The 22897-nt window shown below is 49.6% G+C and overlaps 1 protein-coding gene across 14 annotated transcripts in view; it reads right to left on the bottom strand.

Annotated features, from left to right (window-relative positions):
* PTPRE (protein tyrosine phosphatase receptor type E) overlaps positions 1–22897 on the bottom strand; it is a 155911-nt gene that overhangs the window by 72028 nt on the left and 60986 nt on the right. For 10 of the 14 annotated variants that reach the window (XM_072740414.1, XM_072740407.1, XM_072740404.1 and 7 more), the window contains one exon: positions 22072–22094. The exons of 2 other annotated variants lie outside the window; for them this stretch is intronic. The gene's annotated coding sequence lies outside the window, so the exon portion shown is untranslated. Of the gene's footprint in view, positions 1–7705; positions 8716–22071; positions 22095–22897 lie in introns of those variants that run through there. 2 more of the 14 variants (XM_026010668.2, XM_072740411.1) reach the window with 1 other exon arrangement.

The following is a 22897-nucleotide window of genomic DNA, read 5'->3' as shown; positions in this document are numbered from 1 at the left end:
CTGCCTCCATTCCAGGGCCCCCCAGACTGCCGGGAGAAGGGGCACTGATCAATTTGATTTAGAGACAACAGGACTGGGTTTTTGAGGCCTTATCCCTGACCCCTGAAAGTTGCTCAGAATCTCTAGGATTTCTCCGTCCTGAAATGAGGCTATTTCAGGCAGAGAGCGCCCTGCCCCATCCCCTGGCAGGTGCACAAGCCAGGAAATTCTGCAGGCCCTCCTGGCACAGAGCCTGCCCTGCTTCCCCAGGGGGAAGGCAGCCTTCTTCCCGGGGGCTGCTCCCCGCCCCGATGCAAGCCCGCCCCTGGGAGCTGCAGGGACGATGGCAAGCCAACACGGGGACTAGGTACCTGGGACAGAACATGCACCTTTATTTCAGCGACAACCACTTCTAGAAGAAGCGAGACAGAGGAGGACTAGGAATGGTCCTGGTCATGACAGTGACCTTTCCAGGGTGCTCGCTCTAGCGTGGACACCGCTCCACACAGTTTACACACACACACACACACCCTGGACCCTCCCAGCAGCTCTCGGAGACGTACAAGGCTCTATTTACGGTGGAGGACTGAGGATCAGAGAGGGTAAGAAGCCTCCCAAGGCTTTACGGCTCTCAACTGGCAGAGCCTGAGTTCAAACCCAGGCAGTCTGAATACAACCAGATTTTAGAAAACCAGGTCTCCTCCGGCACAGTGAGCTCACCAGACCTGGGAATATTCTGAAACCCTGTAAGATTTTTACTAGGACAAGCGTGGGACAAGCATGGGACTCTGTCTAAACGGGAAAACATTTCCTCTCGGGACAAATAGAACACATTCTGTAAATTCCAGAAACTCATTGAAAATATTTACTTTCACTTCCGCCCCACCCCCACTCCAAATCTATGAACTGCTTCGGCGCTAAGCCATGTTAGCACTTTGTGGGGTTGGGATTCCAAATCTCCCCGCTCAGAACATCATTTTAATTCTGTTATACCTGGAAATGCCCTTGCATCCTAAAAACAGGTATTTCATAAATATTTGTTCAGTGAGTGAATGAAATGGCCAAAAGGTTTACCAAAAAAAAAAAAAAAAAATCCAACGAGCAAGCCCAGGTTGAGCTTTGTTTTTACCCAACCAATGTCTCTATAAACAGCAGCTGCATCTCCTCAAATATTTATCAATATAGAATCACAGAATTTCATGTCCTTTGAGAATTCCTTGTTCTGTTACCAGGGGAAAAAAAGCGAGGAAAGAGACCTCAAAAGAAATGAATGTCAGAATCTGCTAGAAAGTCAGGTAACAGGAAAACAGGAAACGGGCCACGAGAAACGGAGTTTATTCAAGTGCGTTTAGGAACATTCGGGTCCAAGAAACGTTGACCTCTTTTAGGACAGTCAGACAGACTGGACATCAGCTGTATCAAACCCTTTTGAGCAAAGAACATCTTTTTTATTTGAAATCCAAGGATGACAGGGAGGAGGGGAGGGCAGAGCCATCACAGAAATGCTCCTTTTGGTAAAAGATTCTTTCATGGGACTTGACACCGTCTCTGGGGCTCAGGAAGGCCCTTTGATTGTCCTGGGAGAGGCTTTCTTCATTCCTTTATCCGCCCAAATGTTGACTGATCTCCCTTCCTCTGTACCCCAGGCCTGGCAAAGTCAGGCGGTTGGAGGCAAAGGACAGCAGCCCCCCATCAAGGAGTCTTCCCATCCACAAACGGAAGTTTTCAATAAAGATGCTACCCCAGGACTAACACAGCATAACTATTGCTCTGTCTCTCCTTTGTATCTAAAAACTGTGTAAGCGTAATTTGGCAAGCTTGAAAGACTATAAACATCTTAATTTCTATTTGACTCAGACAGGAGGAAAGAGACTTAGATTAAGCAGTGAACTTCATCCAAATTACCTAAGTATCTAAGAGGCACCTCTACGTAGGTTCTTGTGCTCTGATTTAACCTTGACTGTGAAAACCCACTTTCTTCTTGGTCTGTGAATTGCACCCAGGGACCCGGTGGTACAGCCGCAGCTGAGGCCAGGCCTCGAGCGGGAAGGTGGATGCGCTAGATTGTGTCTCTTAGGAAACCCAATGGTTTCATCATCACCCTTAAGACCTTCCTTCAGTGGAAGGCGAGAACCTGCCCTGGGTGTTGTACCGGTTGAATTGTGTCCCCTCCATCCCCCAAATTCATATCTACCTGGAATCTCAGTATGTGACCTATTTGGAAATAGGGTCTCTGAAGATGTATTAGTTCAGTGAAAATGAGGCCATGACGGGTGGCCTTGGAAGAAAGGAGAAGATGCAGACACCCCCCGCCCCCAGAGAGGGTCATGTGAGGTGGAAATAAGGCAATGGAGTCAGAAGCCAAGGAACCCAAAGGTTGTTGGAAGAAATCCAAGCTGGAAGAGGCATGGAAGGGGTCCCTCGTGGGGCCTTCAAAGGTGGCACGGCCCTGCTGACACCCCAGCATCACACCTCCAGCCTCCACAACTATGAGAGAACATATTTCTGTTGTTTTAAGCCACCAAGTTTGTGTTCATGTCTTACGACAGCCCCATGAAACTAAGAAAGGTTTGCATCCAGTTTCCTGTCTGCCTATGTCTCCCTTCATTGGCTGTGGGATCCTTCCAGTTCCTTCCAGATCTTTCCAGATCCTCCTCCTTTCCTCATGTCCCACATCCATCAGTCACCATGTCCTACCACATTCTTCTCTCCGGGGAATTTCACACCCTTCCTGTGCTCTGAAGAAAAAGACCTTCTTCACCTCACCCACGGCAGTGAGGAGTCCGTGAGACACGGTGAAGCACATGCTTAGTACACCTCCCAGAACCTGGCGGGGACAAGTCCATAATGGCAGGCCCGCCCAGCACTGTCCATCCAGACTGCTGGCCTTAGGTGTCCTTCACCTGCCACCTGCTCAGGGGCACCCAGGGACCTCCAGCAGCACCCCAGGATTCTCTTACCACCTTCACAAGCTTGTCACATCATTCACTCATTTTTCTCTCCTTCCTTCCATCCTTCCTTCCTTCCTTCCTTCCTTCCTTCCTTCCCTCCCTCCCTCCCTTTTTTTTAAAGTTTTGTTTATTTAAGTAATCTCTATACCTCACGTGGGGCCCGAACTGACAACTCCAAGATCAAGGGTTGCATGCTCCTCTGATGGAGCCAGCCAGGTGCCCCTCACTCATTTTTCCTAAAAATTCAGATATGTGTATTTAAAAAGAAATCCTTCTCATTAGCGTAAATGGGAAAAGTAGCCTTGCTAGCCATACTCAGAGATCACCTTAATCATCAACTCAGGGACTGGGAGGAAGGCAGGCAATGAAATGGAGGCCTTTCGGTCAAACCCTGCTGTTCTTTTGTTAAAAAGGTAGATTAACAAGTTTCAAGGATGTTAAAGACACGCTGGACTCAGAGTGAGCCTCTCTTTGAGTTTGAGGAAGACCGGAGGAGAATAATAAGGGAAGGACTTTCTCCCTTTGTGATTCAAAGTTTTTACTGCTCAGTTTCCACCAAAAACTATCAAGGAATATGGGGTAAGAATCTGGCATCCAGAATGCATAAAGATATCTACAGCTCAACAACAGGAAGACAAATAATCAAAAAAATAGATGAGGGCTTTGAGGGGACATGTCTCCAAAGATAACCCATGAATGGCGAGCAAGCGCAAGAAAGCTCAATACCCACTGATCATTAGGGAAATGCACAGCAAACCCCCAATCCCATACCACTTCACACCCACTAGGGTGACTCTAAGTTTTTAAAGGGTTGGCAGGGATGTGAAAGAGCTGGAACCCTCACACACGGCTGATGGGAGTGCAAAATGGCACGACCACTGTGGGCAGCTTTGGCAACTCCGCAGAAAGTCACGATGGCACCCAGTAATCCCAGCCCTGGGTAGATATCTACCTGAAAGAACTCAGAACAGGTGCTCACACAAAAACTTGCACCCGAACATCCCTAGCAGCACAGTCCATGGTAGGCCAAAGGCAAAAAACAACATTCATCAGCAATGGAGTGGATAAAACAAGTGTGGTCTGTCACATGACGGGATATTATTCAGCCAGGAAAGGGAAGGAACTATGGACACATGCTAGGGCAGGTTTGCTAATCCTCAAAACATGCTGCTAAGAGATAGAAATCTGACAAAAAGGTCACAGAGCCTATGATTTCATTTGTATGCAATACCCACAAGAAGTAAGTCAACAGAGAAAGAAGGCAGATTCGCGGTTGCTGGGGGCTCGGGGGTGGGGTACATGGGACGCAACTGCTGATGGGCACAGGTGGTTCCTTCTGGGGCGAGGAAAACGTGTGGGGACTAGTAGAGATGGTAGTTACATGACAGTATGGACGTAGTACGCGCTCCTGAACTGTTCTCTGTAAGACGGTCAATAGTACGTCGTGTGACTCTTGTCTCCGTAAAGACAGAGCACCCGAGGACCACCTTTGGGAGAAAAGCCACCCTCCCCAGTCTGGCTTCCAAGATCCTCATGGACAATAATAACATTTGTGGAAGTGAGAGCAAGCAGCACCTGTTGAGTGCTGTGGACTCAGTGCTAAGTACTGAGTGCTTGCCATCATGACCCCCCGATAGGCCCCCACCACGAGAATGAGACGGCGGGAGCCTCAGTACCCTCCCTTGCCAGGTGAGGAGGCAGCACGGAAACGCTCGGGGAACGGGGGGACAGTCACACAGCTCTGCAGAGGACACGGCCTCCCGGGGTGGGTGGGCCGGACACCCTTGGGTGGGGGCGCGTGAGGCCCTTGGAACCGCTGCTGCAGGTGGGCTGTCCCAGCAGGCCCCCAGGGCCCCCACCAGGCTTCCAAGGCTCCCAACGCCCCCCCTTCTGTATTAATCATCCTCCTGATTAAATTCTCGTCCTCCCTTCCGCGGGTCCCATTGTGCGAAACCACATGGTGAGCCCGCCCCGCAAATGACACTCATTATTAGAAGCTACACGGCAACATTTATACTAATTAAGTTGGGTCTCATTTCTTTAGCTCTAATTTTAAAACTGGCACAACTCCAGCGCCTCGTGTCCATTCACAAACTGCCGCAAACGGATGGAGTAAAATGGCCTTTTAATTTTTCAGCGCTTCGAGATTATTTTACACTTAAAAACCGCTTACTGGCCTTAGGATGCCACTTCCTTTTCTTTTCTTTTGCACCATAATCAGGGTGAATGTAACACGGTATGGCTTCAAACTACGAACCTTACGGCACGCTGCAGAACCAACCGGGCTCATATTCTTTAATGCACTAGAAGATATTTTTGCAAGTTTGTCTTCCCAGAGTGTGGCTGGTTTTTAAAAATTTGTCTCCCCAAGAAATAGAAATCACGGCTCCCCAGGGTAATCGGGAGGAATGTGAAGGCAGAAATGACAAGCGCACGGGCCCCTGGGTGGCTCAGAGGTTGAGCATCTGCCTTTGGCTCAGGGTATGATCCTGGGGTCCCAGGATCGAGTTCCACATTGGGCTCCCCACAGAGAGCCTGCTTCTCCCTCTGCCTGTGTCTTTGTCTCTGTGTGTGTGTGTGTGTGTGTGTGTCTCATGAATAAATAAGCAAAATCTCTAAAAAAAAAAAAAGAGAGAGAGAGAGAGAGAGAGAGAAAGAAAGAAATGACAAGTACAGTAATAACAGCGAAGCTGCCTGGGGTCTGCTCCCAGGCAGGTGGCAGGTCGAGTGCATCAGAGGAGCAGCCTCATCTTGGCCCCTTGGTCAAGACCTTAACTGAGGTCTCAGTGGGGAAGCGACAAGGCAGGATTTGAACGCACTGTCTGGTGAAGCCCACGCTGCTATTCAATACCCCAAGCTATGTAGGTACACATGCACAGCGAACACACAGTGGACAGAGCATGTCATATGTAAGACATAGGACCCCCAAATCTTGCAAAAGTGAGATGATGTTCCCCGTCCTTTAGTTCATTTTCAAGTACTCAGAAACGGCTGCGTGAACACCTGCTATGTGCCACGCAGGGTGCCAGGTGCTGAGAAGACAACGAGCAAAGTGGGCATCATCCCCTCCCCAATTCCTGGGCTTTGGCACCACCGACTTCTCCTGGCGGCCCCATTGCTGCTTCCTCCCGCCCTCCGGCTCATATCGCTGGGGCCCCCGGAGTCAGACGGCGATGTCCGCTCCCAGCTTACTCCTGAAGAGCATTCTCTTTCCTATGCTTTCCCCTGCGGAGCTCTCCTGCAGGTGGCCACCTGCATACAGGCTTCCTGAAACCGCCGTCACTGCCCAGCACACGCCCGGGATAAAACACTGCACACAGAAAGCTCGGGCTTCACTCACTATGGGCCTTTCTCCAGCTCACCAGCAGCCAGGCTGCCCAAGGTGAAAGAAAGCAAATGGAAAACCGAGTGCTCCTTGAGAGCATCCCCATCCACACTTTGCAGTGTCCCCTTTCTCTGCATGCTGTTCCCTGCACAGCACGCACGCCTACGTGCACAGGCACACAATCAGATTCCTCTTTAGCGAAGAACGTTGGGGTGGCTCATGGTTGACCGGAAGGTAATGGAAGCCCCTTCCCACCACAATCAAAGCACAGGTAGGTTTCCTCCCCACCCCAGACTTTCTCACATAAGATAGTCTATGGTTCTCCCTAATACAAACAAAATAAAGCAAACGTTATATTTACAGCGAACTGTGGATCCCGCTTGTTAGGCTCCATGTGGAGGCCCAAATGCACAGGGACCCCCTTCCTCCTGGGCTCTGAGTGACGCTGGCGGAGCAGCAACCCGTCCCTGGGCACGGTCACCACCTGGCGCATGATGGGACCCCACCCTGCTGAGCGCTCGGGGCCAGGGACCCCAGTCAGGGCCAGCGGATTTCTTAGGGTGACGTGGGGATGACTGGTGTCCTTTGAGTGGAGGACAGAGCTTGTGGGGCAGCGAGGAGAGGCCGGCGATCTGGGATAAGCTGGTTGAAATAAAACACTGCACAGGATGCAACCTATTATTCCCTCCCGCCCCCCTCCCCCGGCAGGAAAGCTGCTCTCCCCATACGTATCAAAAATAATTCACAGGCGAGTCGGACCTGGGTTTATCCCGGCAGCAGATCTGCAATTGAAAAGTAATTTGTGTGTTTATCAAAGAAGGTCTCTGGGAGAACGTGGGCTATTCACGGTGATGCCGCCTCCGACCACAGGCTGTCCGCTTAAAAATAGAGAGAGAGGGAGCGAAAAGAAACGCGGGCAGAGAAAATCTCTTCCTCCAATTTCACGCTGCAATGTTTCAAACAATTGCTTAGTCAGCTTTCGTGCCAAATATTTCCTAAAGTGCCTTTATGATGTTCACATTGGTGGGAAGGCGCGTGTCCAAGACGTCGAGCACGTTCTCGCGGCTTCCAGCACATTTAGCTACGATGTTTTAGGTGGGAGAGCGAAGCACTTACACGTTAAATAGCAATTTATGAAGTCGGGAAGCAGAAGACTGGCATGAATCACTCCCAAAAAACTGCACAACCACCACCTACGTGGATGCTACATCGTACAAACTGGTGGGGGAAACTCACGCACAGACTGGGCAAAAATAAAAAAAAAAAATTTTTAAAAATTAAAAAAAAACAATTGCCACGACACACCTAGCTTATCAGGGAGTCGCATCATGAGCTATTAAACTTTAAAAGCTGCTGGGGAACCCGTTCTCCTCGCGACCTAAGTGAGAGACAGAAGGAACGTTCCGGAAATCCCCTCGCGCGCCTGTATTCCGCATCCGCGGATACTTACAGAGAGCACCGCTTTCTGAGCAGCCCCCAGATGATCACCTGGTGCAAACCCACGTCCGCAGCTCCGGGGGCTCCCTGGCCGACTCCAAGCGGGCCACGGACGCGAGAGGCAATACATTATTTACGTGGGCTTTCCCTTTGTAATTCTCCTTCCGAGGCTGGCGGCTGGCGGCACTGTCATCAGAAACCAGAGCCAAAAATCCAGCCGGGAAAAGGGGACAGGAGAGATCGCTCGCCTCTCGTTGAAATACACGATGAAAAATTAATTTCTAATCGTCGTGGCGTGGTGACTTTTCTTTCTTGCCCCCACCTTAAAATAAATCACTAAGAAAGGCGGCATAGGATCCAGTCTGGCTGCCGGGAGCGGAGCGAGCCGGGGGTGGCGGCTGCGGCAGGTGACAGCCCCCGGCCGGCTGGGGAAGCAGGGGTCAGCGGCGGTGTCCTGGGCATGGGGGGCAGAGGGCAGGGGGCACGAGCGGACGGGGCACAGCCCCGATCACGAGCTCCGGCACCGCGCGTCTGGTTTTCCGGCAAAACCCACTGCTGATGTTACACATTCAAAAGGGTTCTTTCAAGGCAAAAAAAATAAAAAATAAAAAATGAGATCGAAATACATCTACGGTGACAACGTGGGAAGAGAGGCCCGTTGGCACATCCATCATGAGTGCCCGGCCCCGAACAGGGCTGAGAGGAACATTTCCCTCATCCTAGAGCTTTCCACTCAGCCCGAAGAGCAATTCTATTTCCGGCACGGTGCTGCTTTGCAGAGTCAACTTCTCATATCCAAAATACCTCCGTTTTCTTCCGCAGCACTTCCTAAAATAAAAAAGGGAAACGTACCCACAAGATGACTCTCTCCCCTGTTACCCGAAAAACCGAAACTCCTGCTGCCGGCCTGTTGTTACCAAGTCGTCCTTCCCCTGCGACAAAGTGGAAGCTTCTTTATTTCCCATTCTGGGGGTTGAACCGAATTCCCCCGGGGAAGGCAGTGGCTTCATCAAGCAGGTGCCCCTCCCCGGGAGGCCGTGGCTGAACTGCCGGGGTCACATGCACACGGGCAGCTCTAACGCCGTGTCCAGCTCTGCGGAGCAGCCCTCACATACGTGCACCAGAGCGCCACACCGCATGGGACAATGGTTTGCTCTAACGTCTTACTTTTTTGGTTTTCTGTTTTTATTTTATTATTATTATTATTATTTAATACTATGACAAGTCCTCTGGCCAGCCCCAGGCACTGACTTTCATTCGGCCCTGACAATTTGATTTCAAGGACTGTTTACGGAGTACTTGCGTGTGCAAGGAGTGTGCTAGAAACTCCAGCGAATCCGCCTCCCACCCCCCCACCCCCAATCCTTTCTGCCTCCAATACAGAAAAAAAAATAGAAAAGAAAAACATCAGCCACGGTCCTGGAGATGGGCTCTGTGCGGCAGGGACAGTGACCAGACTCTGCGCAGTTACTGGGCCCGGGGTGGGCGTGCAGTCCCCAGCGTCTCGGATCTCGGCCTTGCCCTCCTCGGGGACTTGGGTGATCGCATTAGCTGCCTGCAAATCCATTTATTTCCTGAAAACACCGCTTCTCATTCATTTTCTGTTGATAAGGAATTTCTGAAACAATCACTGAAAACCATCTCTCCTGCAGACAGCCAACGCCACTCGCGTGCAGCACGATTGAGATCTCCCCGGTCCCGAAGGGGGCCATTATTTCTCCCGGTTGCCATGGTGATGCTGCGGCATTGCTGCTGTGCGCTCAACTGCTTCCCACGGCGGTCACACCACACAGTTAAATCAAACCATTTGTTTCACGTGGCACCGGGTTTTTTTTTTTTTTTTTTTTTTTTTTTTTTTGGAAAACAAACACCTGGCTATGCGAAACTTAGTTAACAGAACTCCGCGCTTCAAGCCGCGGCGGTGATGCATGGGGACAGCCGAGAGTGCCCTTGCACACAACCCAGCACCGGCGCGAGCCCCGACATTGAAAACACGCAGACGAAACATCTCGCACGATACCTTAGCGTACTCCCCTTTATTAATTCCAGGGAGAAACTTCTTACTATTTCCGACGACCTGAGGAAAGCTTCTCCGAGAGCAAAAGTGACGTAACTAGAAATCAGCAAAAACAAATGGTTCCTGGTCGGGGGCTCACGTTTAGGGAACCTCTGCCACACTTGTTTTCCAGGCAACGGCTGAGGTCTGCCGCGTGCGCATCTCCTATCTTGTTCTTACTTGTACCTAGTGCACACGCACATACACACGCGACACCCCAGTTAATTCCTGAGGTCTCTAACCCGTGGGGTCTGCCTTAAACACAACGAGGGGTGTGCTAGTCCAGGGCTGCGCTCCCCTTGAACTCAAGGATGCTGGTACCCTGAGGCTGTGACCCTGGAGTCCAGGCTGTGAGAAGCTGTCTAGGCCTTGACAGCCCCGCAGCAGAGCGGGGACGCGAGGACTGGCCTTGGAGCTGGCAGGTGGAAGCGCCCCTGTGGAGCACGTGGACCTCACTGCTTCACCTTCTGCAGACACCGGGTTTGTCTGGACACTCGGGCCGGCAGCTGGTGTCCTCAGCTCCTACTGCAAGTGGTCCTAAGAGCTGGCTTGGACTTCTGACAAAACGGTGTTCATCAAAAAGGGAGAAGTAACCTGGAGTGGACTTCAGAGGTCGCTATTTGGAAAAGGTGCTAATTAAGTAAAGCCAGACTTCAAGGAAAATGTCAAATCTAAATTCGGCTCCAAGTCACGAAGTTATTAACCTGGATTTGAGTCGGGTTATTTGTGCGTTTGGGTCTTTTGTTTCCACGACTCCCTCCGTGACTATCACCATCAATGCCCTTTATTTGTTTTTGCTTTGTTTTTGCCTTCTTTGCTCCTTTCTCTCTCTTTTTTTTAATTTCTGTTTTTGCCAACGACTCTATAAAGATTGGCCAGGCTTGAAGCTGAGAAGGTTTGTTGTTTTAGGAACAGAAAGAAAACCCTCCCCACGTAGGAAAGAATGTCATGGGGGCTTTGAGCCGAGGCTAACAACAATGAATAGACACACACTTCTTGCGACACCCACTCCACAAAGAAATGGGGTTGTGGCATTTGCAGCCACTCCCAACAGCCTGGACCCGCCCGCCCAGCGCCCAGCGTGTTTGCAAGCGCACAGCCTGAGGGTGTGTGATGTGAGCCCTGCAGCCCTCTGCATCCTCCTTCCCCGGGAAGAAGAGATTTCAGGAGCTGAGCTGCTCACGGGCACCAAGGCAGACAGTGGGAGCTGGGGCTCCTGGACGGATGGGAAATGCATAGACGTGGGCTCCACACTGAGGGGCCACGCTTATAACAGGGCTGGCCTCAGCGGGAAACCTGAAGAAGATTCCACTTGATTTTTTTTTTAATTTTATTCATTTATGAGAGAGAGAGAGAGAAAGCACAAGCATGAGCAGGGGAAGAGGGAGAAGCAGACTCCCCGATGAGCTGGGAGCAGGACGCAGGACTCGATCCCAGGACCCCGGGATCCTGACCTGAGCCGAAGACACGCTCAACCGACTGGGTGACCCAGGCGTCCCATAAAGATTCTTAAGTTGGAGATTGTACAGTTAGAATCCTGAGCAATTTGATACGCTTTACTATCAAGTCAGTAGGGTGCAGGAAGGATGGGGTACCACTGAGCCCCCTGCGTCACGCTGCGTGCACGGTGTGCAGCCCTGCAGCCTGCAGCCCCACCCGGACCTCCTCTTCCCTGCTTATCTGTGGCAGAAGCCATCATCTGACCAGGGCAGGTTTCCCCTTTATACACTATCAATATTAAGTGGGCTTTGGCCCATTTACCTGCCTTTGGTGAAACACAGGTAAAAATTACACGTTGCTGAGCAACGGAGGCTTCCGGCACGGCATGTCCTTCTTAGGCTCTCTCGTTCCAAATAATTAGACATCATTCACGGCTCCACGTCCACACTGGGAATAACACATGAGACTTTACATCATCTTGAAATGAAAAGTGAATTGCACCGGTTCCCGGCAACAAGATGCCCATGACATGAATTCTCCCAGAGAAACTAGACTCTCGAATGCCAGGGCTGTCATCGAAGGCAGGAGCAAGTGGAGTCGATGGCTCGCTGAAATCTCAAAGAAAAGCTCCCTACTTCACACGCACACACATTTTAGAAATAGAGGTCAAATCCATTTAGTTCAAGGTGGCCTGGGATTTTTTTTTTTTCCCCAGCGTGTGCGCGTGTGGAGATTGAGTACAAACACGGGCAGAAATGCTCAACGAGGCACAGAGGAACGATTAGGCTCCTGACCTGACAGCTTTCCCCAGCGCTCAGCAAACCCGAGACAACTCCAAGCAATGCTTATCTCAGCCACCTGGTTATGCCAACCAGGAGGACTGGCCAAATATTGCGGCATCACGGGAAAACAAGGCGTTCACGGGGGTGTTTATCACCATCTATTGCACGAAGCTGTTTATGAAACCACAGAAAGCCTTGGGGGCTGTCCGGTGCAAACCCGGCTGCAGGCTCCAGGCCGTCAGCTGAGCACCTGCTGGGGAAGTCTGTGGTGCTCTTCTGAAGCCACTGACCCTGAGAATCTGGGGGCTGCAGGTACCCCTCGAAGTCCTCCAAACGGAGGCCCGAAAAGGCGCATGACCGTTCTGCTGCTGGGCAGCCCGCTGAGGGGGAGCTGGTGGGGCAGAGGGAGAAGCAGGCTCCCTGCGGGGACCCCGATGCGGGACTCGATCCCGGGTCTCCAGGATCACACCCTGAGCCAAAGGCAGATGCTCCACCACTGAGCCGCCCCCCCATCCCTCGCCCCAGCACCCTGCAAGCTGGTGTTCGAACTCGGTCCCCCGGCTGCCACACCTGCCTTCTGGCAAGCCCCGACTCTGCACTCCGCACTCGGGAGTGTTAGTTGACCTCATTTATTTATTTATATCCACCGTGCTCCAAGCACGATGTAGACCGCGGTAAGGAATCTAACTGCATATTCATTCATTCGCCCTCACCGGCTGCCTACACCGCAACGGGGGACGGAGCAGATAAGTTCATGCCAAGGAGAGTGCGGGCTGGGATGACCATGTAGAGACAGTGAGGTAGGAAGAGGCACGGGGCTCAGGGAGGGAGGGCCGTCCCCGGCGGGCAGGGCTCACCTTCCCAGAAACTAATGATGCAACAGGGAGAATTAAAGCACTCGTCGGTTTAACAGAAACCCCTTATTACAGGGCTAACAGAAGCCCCTTATTACAAAATCCTCGGGTGAACATTCCCGGGCTCTGACCATCATTTCTTATGGCTGGGCTGCTCCAGGGACGTGCGACCAGAGCCACCCCCCAGGAATCCACGTTCAGATGGGCCTGGCACCTGGGGGCTATGCCCAGTAGCTGCTGCCTTCATCTGTAGGAATTTTATCTCTGAATTTGTGTTTGGTGAACGCAGTTGGATGGGCCAGTGGCAGGGCATTGGGGGGCCCGGAGCCTCATTCCCGCCCGGCCCACCTTCCGCCACCTGCCCAGGGCGGGTTCCTGACGGTCTGCTCCCCAGCCCAGCCCCCAGTGTGGGCACTTGCCACCAAGTGGCGGGGCCCAGTCTCAGGCACCTGTGAGGCTCGGTACTGCCCGCAGTATCCCCGGAGCCCCGGGGAGCACAGCATTAAATAGAAAGTTAAAACAAAACAAAACAAAAAACCCACCATGACAGATCCAGAGAAAGATCACGGGAGAAAGGAAAATGTTTTTTATCCTTTTGAACAAGCCACCCAGCCTTGTTTGCACTCAGCGCCGCCCCAGGCTCTGTGTGGGGTGCGAAGGTGCTTTCTTTCTGCAGGATGCTTGCCCCCCGACTCCCTATACGCCCCCCACTGGCTCATCCCCTCCTTCACCAGCCTTTCGAGGAGTTGGGGGGTCTGCTGGGTGCTGGGCAACCCGGGGCATCGAGCGGCGTTAGGACGCTGGCTGCCCCCCCCGCAAGCTGCTGTGCCCCATGGGTCACCAGCAGGCACGCGGCCAGACCCACTGCTCACTGTCCTTTTGCAAGGATCCAGCCAGGCACTACCTGCAGTGACGTCTTACATCGTCTGTAAGTCACGGGGAGGAGAACACGCGGTCAGGATAACACGCGTCTCCTACTGTCGACTGCTGCCTTCACCGGGCCGTCCTCTTCATTGGACTTTTCATCTCCCAAGATGAGGATTTAATTCTCATTTAACCACATGCTCCAAGAAAATCATTTCCTGTAGATTTAAGAAACTTCCCACCGGGGATGCCCGGGTGGCTCAGTGGTTGAGTGTCTGCCTTCAGCCCAGGGTGTGACCCTGGGGTCCTGGGATCGAGTCCCACGTCAGGGTCCCTGCATGGAGCCTGCTTCTCCCTCTGCCTGTGTCTCTGCCTCTGTGTGTGTGTATGTTTCTCATGAATAAATACATAAAATCTTTTTTTAAAAAAAAAAACCCTTCCGACCAGGATTGCTGAGACCCCAGTGACACCAGCTCTGTGTCTTTCACGGAATCTGGATTAGAAACGTCAAGGAGCAACCTCCTCAAGCATCCGCCGACCCTCGGCCAGGCTCACTGCGCTCCGTGACCAGGGCCAATGCCAGACTGTTTCATATTTCCCAAGAACACTATGACTTACACAACAGCCAAATTTCTACAAAATGCATGACAGCCCAGCTGAAATAAAAGTTAATTTTTAAATTTATTTATTTATTTGTTTGTTTTTTACTTTTCAAATGAATTTCAGGAAGGGGTCAACACATTCTAGTGAAAAATGAAGACTCCTACATGCACCAGCATGACAAATGCCCAGACTTTCAGGAGGCTTTTAGGACCCAAATGTGCTACTTGGGTTTCTGACTAGGCATCTGGACTTCTGGCACGATGCCTGGCTATCTGACACGGTATCTGAATTTCTAGAGAAGGTACTTGGATAACCGGCTCGGTACTTGGATTCTCCATGTAATATTTATATTTCTGATGCAGTATGAAGAATTCTGATGTGGTCCTCGAATATCGGAGAGGTACCTGGAGTGCTGACTTAGTACCCAAACCCCATGCCGGGGCCCTTGGAGCTGAGTGTAGTGGTTCAGTAACGTCTGCGAAGGTTACGGACCAGAAGGGGTATGTGAGCCCAGCCGGGTGGACAGAGGCCACTTGGCACAAACAGGCGGACTCAGGAAGCTTGAGTGAGTGGAAACTGATGATGTTACTAGGCTCTGGGAGGGAGAATGACCACGTGGCTTTCCAAATGCAACGGATTTGTAGCAACATGGGGGAAAATTTTTAAAACAGCTACACAGAGTTTAAAGCCATTTTCATAGAAAGGAGGGTTTGGGATGTTTAATGAGGCCTGATGTCCTCCAACCACGGGCACTATGGTCACGAGACGCCCTCATCACCATTTCGTAAGAGCCCAGGGGGAGGCTAAATGCCTTCTCTTGGTCATATCACCGTGTCTCCCTGTGATGTCTCCACAAGTGTGCGGAGCACCACATTACCCAGATCCCAGCAAAAATAATTTTTTTAAAAGGAAACAGGTCTTAATTCTCAGCAGGAGGAAAACACACAGCCATGGGCTGTGAATCACTCATTAAAAATTAAATAAATCCACCCACAACAGGAAACAGCACAACAGAATGTCGGTGTTGACTTGAGGTTGGAAGGAATCCAGAAACAGGACTTGGAAACAGTGTCGGCTCTGAGTGCGATCTCGCTTGCACTGGGTGCCTCCAGGACCCCAACCTCATCCCCAAGACCAGCACCCCCCAGCCTGTCTTTTCCCAATGACTCCAGGACTCGCAGGAGGGGAGGGAAGCGGCGTGGCACTGGGGGTTTCCATGGTTTCCGACAACATCAAGCCATCCTCCGTCCCAGTGACTCGCTTCTCCAGGTAACACAGAGCATCACCCAGCCCCCAGAACCACGTGCCAGGATGCAGCTCAGGACAGTGTGGGGAAGTACCTCACGTTACTACCTCAGGCTTGGGCTGAAGTTTTTATTTTTTGTTTTTATATTTTTTTGGGGGGGGAGGCTGAAGTTTTTAAATCAAAGCCCAAGGATTCCAGTTTTCTCTTTGCACACGTAAGCAACACTATGGAAAGAATATTGCTTTTCAAAAACACCTCCCTATTAATAAAACCCTCCTTTCTAGGTCCCTGCCTCTTTCGGAGGCAGCGGGAGCAAACACAGATAAGAGCAGCGGGAAGAGAAAGCAGCAAAGGACAGCTGCTTTCTTTTCCAAGCGAAGATTATAAAACATTTACATCATGAGGTGTAGACCTCATCCCGGCAGGGAAGGTGATGGATGCATCGGGCCCAGGCTTGGCAGGTTCACAGCAGTGGCTACTTTAGAGGGATTTCTGTATTAACCCCAAGCCCAGACGGGCATCACCCGAGAACATCAACTTTGTCTGCAAGGGGCCTTTAAAAACATGCTCACCCAGATCTTTATTTTTTAGACAAAGAACGTATGTATGACTCAGGGCACGAAGGGATGTGTCTAAGTCATTCAGCTTTCTGGAACTAAACTCTTGTGCGTCCAATCCTTTCCTAGGCTCCTGTGCAAAACACACAATTACAGTAGCTACAGCAAGGACTCAAACACGGGCCCTACAGGCGATATTTCCTGAAGTCAGAACCAGGACCTACTACTCCATTTGTCAAGACCTTGCACAATTATGAGCCCGCAGGGGACACCTGGTAAATGCTGGTGGAGGGAACCGACCAACCCCGCGCTGTGCCGAAAGGAAGCCTGGCAAGCGTGTGAAGAGAGATTAGAAAACTGGATTTGGTCAGCAGATAACGTGCGGAAACATTTGGAACTCTGGCCAAGATCAACTCAACTGATCATAACCTGGTTCCAAAATATAATTACCTACCAGCAACCTGTTTGCAGAACCCGCAGGATACGTTCTTATTTATTACTATCTTCTACTACCTGGCAGAACTGCAAAATTATATTTTTCGTAATGGAAAACATTATTTTCTTTGGGGCATGTCCCCTTCCTCATTGTGGGTGGTGCTAATGAGAGCCGCCTGGCTTCTCGGTGGGAGAGGAACCTGTGCACAGCGCAGGGGCTGCGGGACAATGACGAGTCCCGTCTCACTGTCCTCCCAACTCACTTCGCCCAGCCTGCCCGGGTCCCTGTCTTCTCATCTTCAAGGTGGAGGTGAGGATGCACGCCCAGGCTGCCTCTGGGAATCTCTGAGGCCTGAGTGAGCACGCTTCGTAAACTGTAAAATGCTCTACCTGCCTGCATGCACAGTTTTATAAATGCAATTTATGTTTTCAGCATAAGACATATGAGCTATCTGGCAAAACAGGAAATAGATCAAGTCCTGTTTTTGTGAATAATAATTTCCACCAACATGACGTTGTGAAAAAATTCATCTCTCAGCAGCAGCATGGTAACCTGGTGGTTTTAAATGTATTTTTATAAAAAAAGTTAAAATAAAAATAAATGCATTTTTATATACAGCACTGGAACACAAAATTTCTATCATTCCTGATAGCAAACCAATCTTGGTAGAGGTATGTGAAATCATTTAAACACCATCAACCTATTTTTTTTTAGACTTATTAGAATCCAATCAGCACCCCCTCACAAAATAACATGAATCCAATTTTTTTTTTTTGCTTATGCTCATTTTCATTCAAAAAAAGAAGAAAAGCTACACAGAGACATATCTTTGTTCAGCAATTCCACAGAGATCTTTTCTTTTCCAACATTTTAAGTATCTTATACCAAACTCTGTATCATAATAAGCTGGTTAAAAAAGTCACCTTGCATGGGCACTTTTGAACAGAATGGATTCATCCTCCTGTTGCTCAGTGTCCTGAGTCACATGAGGACATCGCCCAGTTGATAGACTGCAGGTGGGGCGAGGGCCCACATCGAATGGGGACTGGTTCACGTTCCTTCCACTGGGCAGCACCTGCTTCCCAGGTTCTCCCCAAGTCACTTCTAACTAAAATGCCACTTTTGCAAATCTAGCTAATACAGAAAGTTAAGAGGGTGGGTTCGATTATAAAAAGAGGAAATGTCCGACTTAAAATGGGTGGGATTTTGATGTGTCATCCAGTCAACAATAATTGGGGATTGTTTTCCTAAAAGGTGGACCTCACCTTGGATTGCTGGCAGCCAGACCACCCTCCCGCCCTGTCCACTATCCCCATACACCACTTGGCCAGGCTGCAGTGGATTAAAACAGTTTCCTGAAGCATAAATCCCAGATTTCCTGCACAGGGCTGGACCAAGTTACCTGTGGTGCTTGCCAGATTTTCACTTAATGACTGCTTCCTTGAACCGAAGTTTTAAAATGCCTTGGGAATTATATTACAAACAGCCGCGACCTAAAATCCAAAGCGATGAGAAACATTCCCCCTTGCAGCTTCCCTTTACCTCTTGTCCTCCTGGAATGACCCCGGGAAGCCATGGTGGCCTGCGAGAATCCATGTTTTCCTATGGGCTGGAAAAGGATTTCTCGAAGAATCCCAGCCCTGCACTGAGTCCGCAGGAGCCCAGGGCTGAGCCAGGAGTTTATATAGAAAAGCTGTGTTCCTATTTCCTCCAAGTGGAAACTGTGACAGCTTAATATCCATGGCTTTGCTCTATGACAAACGATTACCTAGTAGACTCTTTTAGGAGGTACTTCTTGGAAGAACCTTGAAACTTTCCTGGGGGGGAAAATGGAAGTGGAAATAAATGAGGGATTAATCCGTTTGTCACCAGCAGGTCCAAAGGCGTCCTTCCAACTTACTGTCAGCTTCCAGTTTCAGTTTACAGGAGAATAGCTCCTTTGCTGCTGGGAGAAACACGGTTTGCTCGATGGGAAACCCAGAGGATCCACCGATGCAAATAAAAACCCAAGAACAGGGCAAAAACAGGAAACAGGAATCAAATATTTGAGAAAGGTTTCAAGCCTTCCACACTCTGCACATCATCCGCGAAGCTTCTCGTTTTCTTTCCGCAGATGCAGAAGTCAGCATGGGGAGATCTGTTCCACCTGCAGAAACGCAGGCCCAGCTGAGTTGGGCAGAAAGCACGTGCCAAGTGGTGCGCTCTGCCCGCAAACATTTAGAGACCTTCGGATTCTTGTCTTTTCCCGCCGTGGCGGCCATTCGACTCCACACCAAGGAAAAGAAACATGACTTAGAAGAGAAAAAAAATCACACATATGGAAACGGACAGGGGAGGCATGATGGATCATTAAAGGGGAGACAGCTAGTGAAGGAATATTCCAAGTTAATTTTAAAATTAAATTCACTGTTAATACCAGCACGTTAATTTCGTTGCCTTTTATTCCTTTGGTATTTCTACGAGCCAAAGTGAAATAGTCAAGTTACGGTATCATTTAATTTTACTTACTGGTGGATACCCTTTGGTATAGCAATATAAGACCTCAAAGAGCTCGGAAACAATATTTAAACCTTAATTACATGTCTTGCATAAGTTCTTAACGCCGACATTCCACTGCATTATTTAAATCCTGTGCAACCGAGACCCACAGAGTTGCAAGCATTCTCTGGTTGAGGGAACGTTGGTCATGTTTGATGGTTGATGTGAATTATAGTGTCACTTTCCAAGTGTGTTTTTACATGTTACAAAAAGGAGAAATAAAAGAAAACCATGGGAATGGTGGTCATGCTAAAAAGGCCCCTTTTATCCAGTTAAACAGGAGAAAGTTGACTCTCTCTTTTTTTAGGGTCAAATATTTATAGAGAGTGGCCCTTTTTTTTTTTTTTAAAGATTTTATTTATTTGAGGGAGAGAGAGAGAGTGTGTGTGTGAAAGAGAGAGAAAAAGAAAGCATGGTGGTAGGAAGTGTACAAGGGGAGAGAGAGGGAGAGGGAATCCTGAACCAACTCCGGGCTGAGTGCAGAGCCCATGAGATCACGACCTGAGTCGAGAGTCAGATGCCCAACTGACTGAGCCACCCAGGTGCCCCTAAGTGCCCTTTTTTAAATGAAAAATCAGAGACTATTGCTAGAAAAGAGAACTCATTTGGATCTCCATGACAGTAATAGCACATACATCATTACCCAGGTAAAGGACTTCCTTAAACAGAAACAACTGCCATAATTTTGTGCGGATGTTAATTTCAAGAATTTTATTTTATTTTATTTTTTTAAAAGATTATATTTATGTATTCGTGAGAGACACACAGAGAGAGGCAGAGACATAGGCAGGGAGAGAAGCAAGCTCTCTGCAGGGAGCCCAATGTGGGACTCGATCCCAGGAAGGGATCACAACCTGGGCCGAAGGTGGATGCTCAACCGCTGAGCCCCCTGAGTGTCCCTCAAGAATTTTATTAACCGCCAAGTCGGGGTGAGCTCACTTACACAACACAGTGGCCCTAGGAAGGGACGGCCTGCTGATAGCAGGGCGGGCTCCCCAGAACACAGTGGGTTCCTGTGTTCACCCAGAAGGCATCTACAGGGCTCCTGCCTGGAGCTTGGAATAGCCACCAACCTTAGGGGGCTTACTCTCTCCTGCCCTGCCCAAAGTGAGCTATTTATTTAGTTCTAACTGACTCCAAAGCAAGTTTCTAACCACCCCCCCACCACCACCACAAAAATGGGAAATAAATTCCCTTCTATTAGCTGAAATCTTGAAATTCTGGAAGAAGACTCAAATGTTTAGCAGTGAAGCTGCCACAGGCTGAAATATCAATCTGACATTCTCCCCTGACACCCTAGCAGCAGATTCCAAACAGAGGCATCAAATAAGGTAGCCACCACAGGAAGGGGTCATGCTTGGAACAGCCTTGCGTCACATGGGGAGAAAATTCCTGAAACAAGAAGCACTTTTTACCTACGAACTCACAGCTTCTGAAAGCCACCCTGACTTTCCTAATGAAAGGAGGATGAAAGATGGCACCAGGCTGAGCAACATGGCCAGGCAGCAGGCCAACTTGCCAAAAGGACAGAAACCCTAGAACAGGAAATGGCAAGATAGGGTGTGAAGGGCCAGCGCTGGGCGGAGATAGAAGGCCAAGGGCAGATGCTTTTAACAAATCATAACCTGGATCTTGTATTTTGGGAAGGAGGTGAGTCTGTGGGGCAGGACCCTCCAGTGTTTCATTCCGGCGATGTAGGGAGCCACTGCTCTGTGTAAGTAGCATGTTGAAGACCCATCCAAACCAATATGGATGAGCCAACCCCCTCTGCTTAGGATGCCGAGGCAACGAGGGATTGCAGACTTCTTGACCGTAAGTCTCCATCCAGTAATACCATAATACCACCCCAGTAATATTCCTTCTCTTGGAGCCCACTGCTGACACTTGCATTTGCTCAAGCAGATCATGCCATTCAATATCGATAACCTCCGACAACGATACAATAGAGAACTGGGACACTACAATTAGCTTAGTGGGTGGCAGGTGGAGCCTTTCCCATTCTCTCCCTTGACAAATCGCTAACTATATTTGCATTTCCTCCGAGACAGGGAGCAACAGTCCGTACAACCCAAATGCCTTTTATCACACCAGCAAGACCATCAGCATTCACGCCCCAGATGAAACATTGCCACAAGACCCACGAAGGGGGCCAGCCAAAGCAAAACAGCCGACCCACTGACCTTAAAATAATTCCGGACAGAGTTAAAGTATTTCAAACAAGATGATGCACATGAAAAAAAAACACGACTTCCTGGCCACCCACATCCTGGGACACTCACTGATGGTGAGCACCCAGGGCCACTTGCCCACATACTACAACCACTTCCCAAAGCTCTCAGATTCTCTTCCCTCGATTTCTTTAGGGAACTTAACACCAGTAAGCTGATTAAGTGAAACACAAAAAGGCCACGGCGTGTCTTTTTCTGAGGACTGGGACATCGAGACCTTGGAAAGCTGCCTAGATCTCAAAAGGCATAAAATTACCTGGCGATGACACGGTTATTGATGTTGTTGGCATTGTGTTTTTTTTAACCCAGAGCGCAATCCAGAAAAGCTCCTTTTCAGCAATTTTCCCCACAGCAGATCAATTTCAGAGGCAATTACCGTCAATGCAATTATGTGCCCCCGTGGTCCCCAACAGTCACCCTACGCGTGCAGCCAGATAAAGCAAGGCCCTTTCCAAACTAAGGACAAATCAGCAAGAGGAGAGCGTGTGGAAATCGTGGTCTCAACAATATGGTTCAAGAGGCCGAACAGCCGAGCCAGGTTGTGAACACGCACACACAAAACACACAAAACACACAAAAACTGATTGATACAAGCCTGTTCCAGCAAGTCAAGGCATAAAATTCAAATACAACATGCTAGCCCTATCGGTCTACTTTCTCCAGAAATAGTTTCTCTAACAATTAAATCCCACACACTCTCCTTTTTGTTGTTGCTGTTGTTAGCTAACTTTATGTCAGGAGAAATAAAAATTATTTTAAAAAGTCTTGTACTCACCAAGGGAAAACGAAGGTTATCGTCTGAAAAAGAAAAGGGGAGGGGGGAGAAAGGATTAGTTTTCTGGTTACCAGGTGGGAGTTGCTGATTCTAGCCACTTCTTTCTCTACAGCACGAGTTGATCGTGCTCATTTTTGCTTGGTTGTTGGGGTCTTCTTGAGGCCTTTTTATCTACATGGTGATAACTTTCTGCTGCAGTCATCAGCTTTCAGAAGTGTCCTGCCCCAACCTCTCCTGTAATTTCTGGTCATCGGTGATGGGGGTGCTTGGGAGCTGACCGCGATCAGAAGTACTGGGTGTCTAGCCCCCAGGCCGGCTCCCCCACCCCCATGGCAGCAGCCTCACCCCCCTCCCCAGACGCCACCTCTTCACACCTGCATGGGATGGCCCCTCACCCTGCTAATGAACCTGCTCATTACTCAACAATTTAGTTTTTACGTCCTCTTCGTTTTTAACATCTTGTTAAGATAGACTTTACATACCATCAAGTCCACCTGTGCATAATCCAGTGGTTTTTAGCATAACCACAGAGTTTTACAACCATCGCCATCACCTAAATTTAGAGCATTTTCATCAAACCAGCAGAAACCCCATGCCCATTAGTTCATCAGCTCCCCAGCCCATCCTCTCCCCACCCCCTGTCCTCTGGCAACCCCCTGTCCACGGATTTGCCTATTCCAGGCATTTCATAAAAGTGGGATCCTATAAATGTGGCCTTTTGTGACTTGCTTGCTTTTATTTAGGGTTTTTTTTTTTTTTAAGGTTCACCCATGTTGTAACATATACCAGTTTTTCATTCCTTTCTGTGGACAAATACTATTCCCTT

The sequence above is a fragment of the Vulpes vulpes genome, chromosome 15 (genome assembly GCF_048418805.1).
Source record: "Vulpes vulpes isolate BD-2025 chromosome 15, VulVul3, whole genome shotgun sequence".
Lineage (NCBI taxonomy): Eukaryota > Metazoa > Chordata > Mammalia > Carnivora > Canidae > Vulpes > Vulpes vulpes.
The sequence above is the reverse complement of the archived record's forward strand: the minus strand, read 5'-3'. Positions and strand labels throughout refer to the sequence as shown.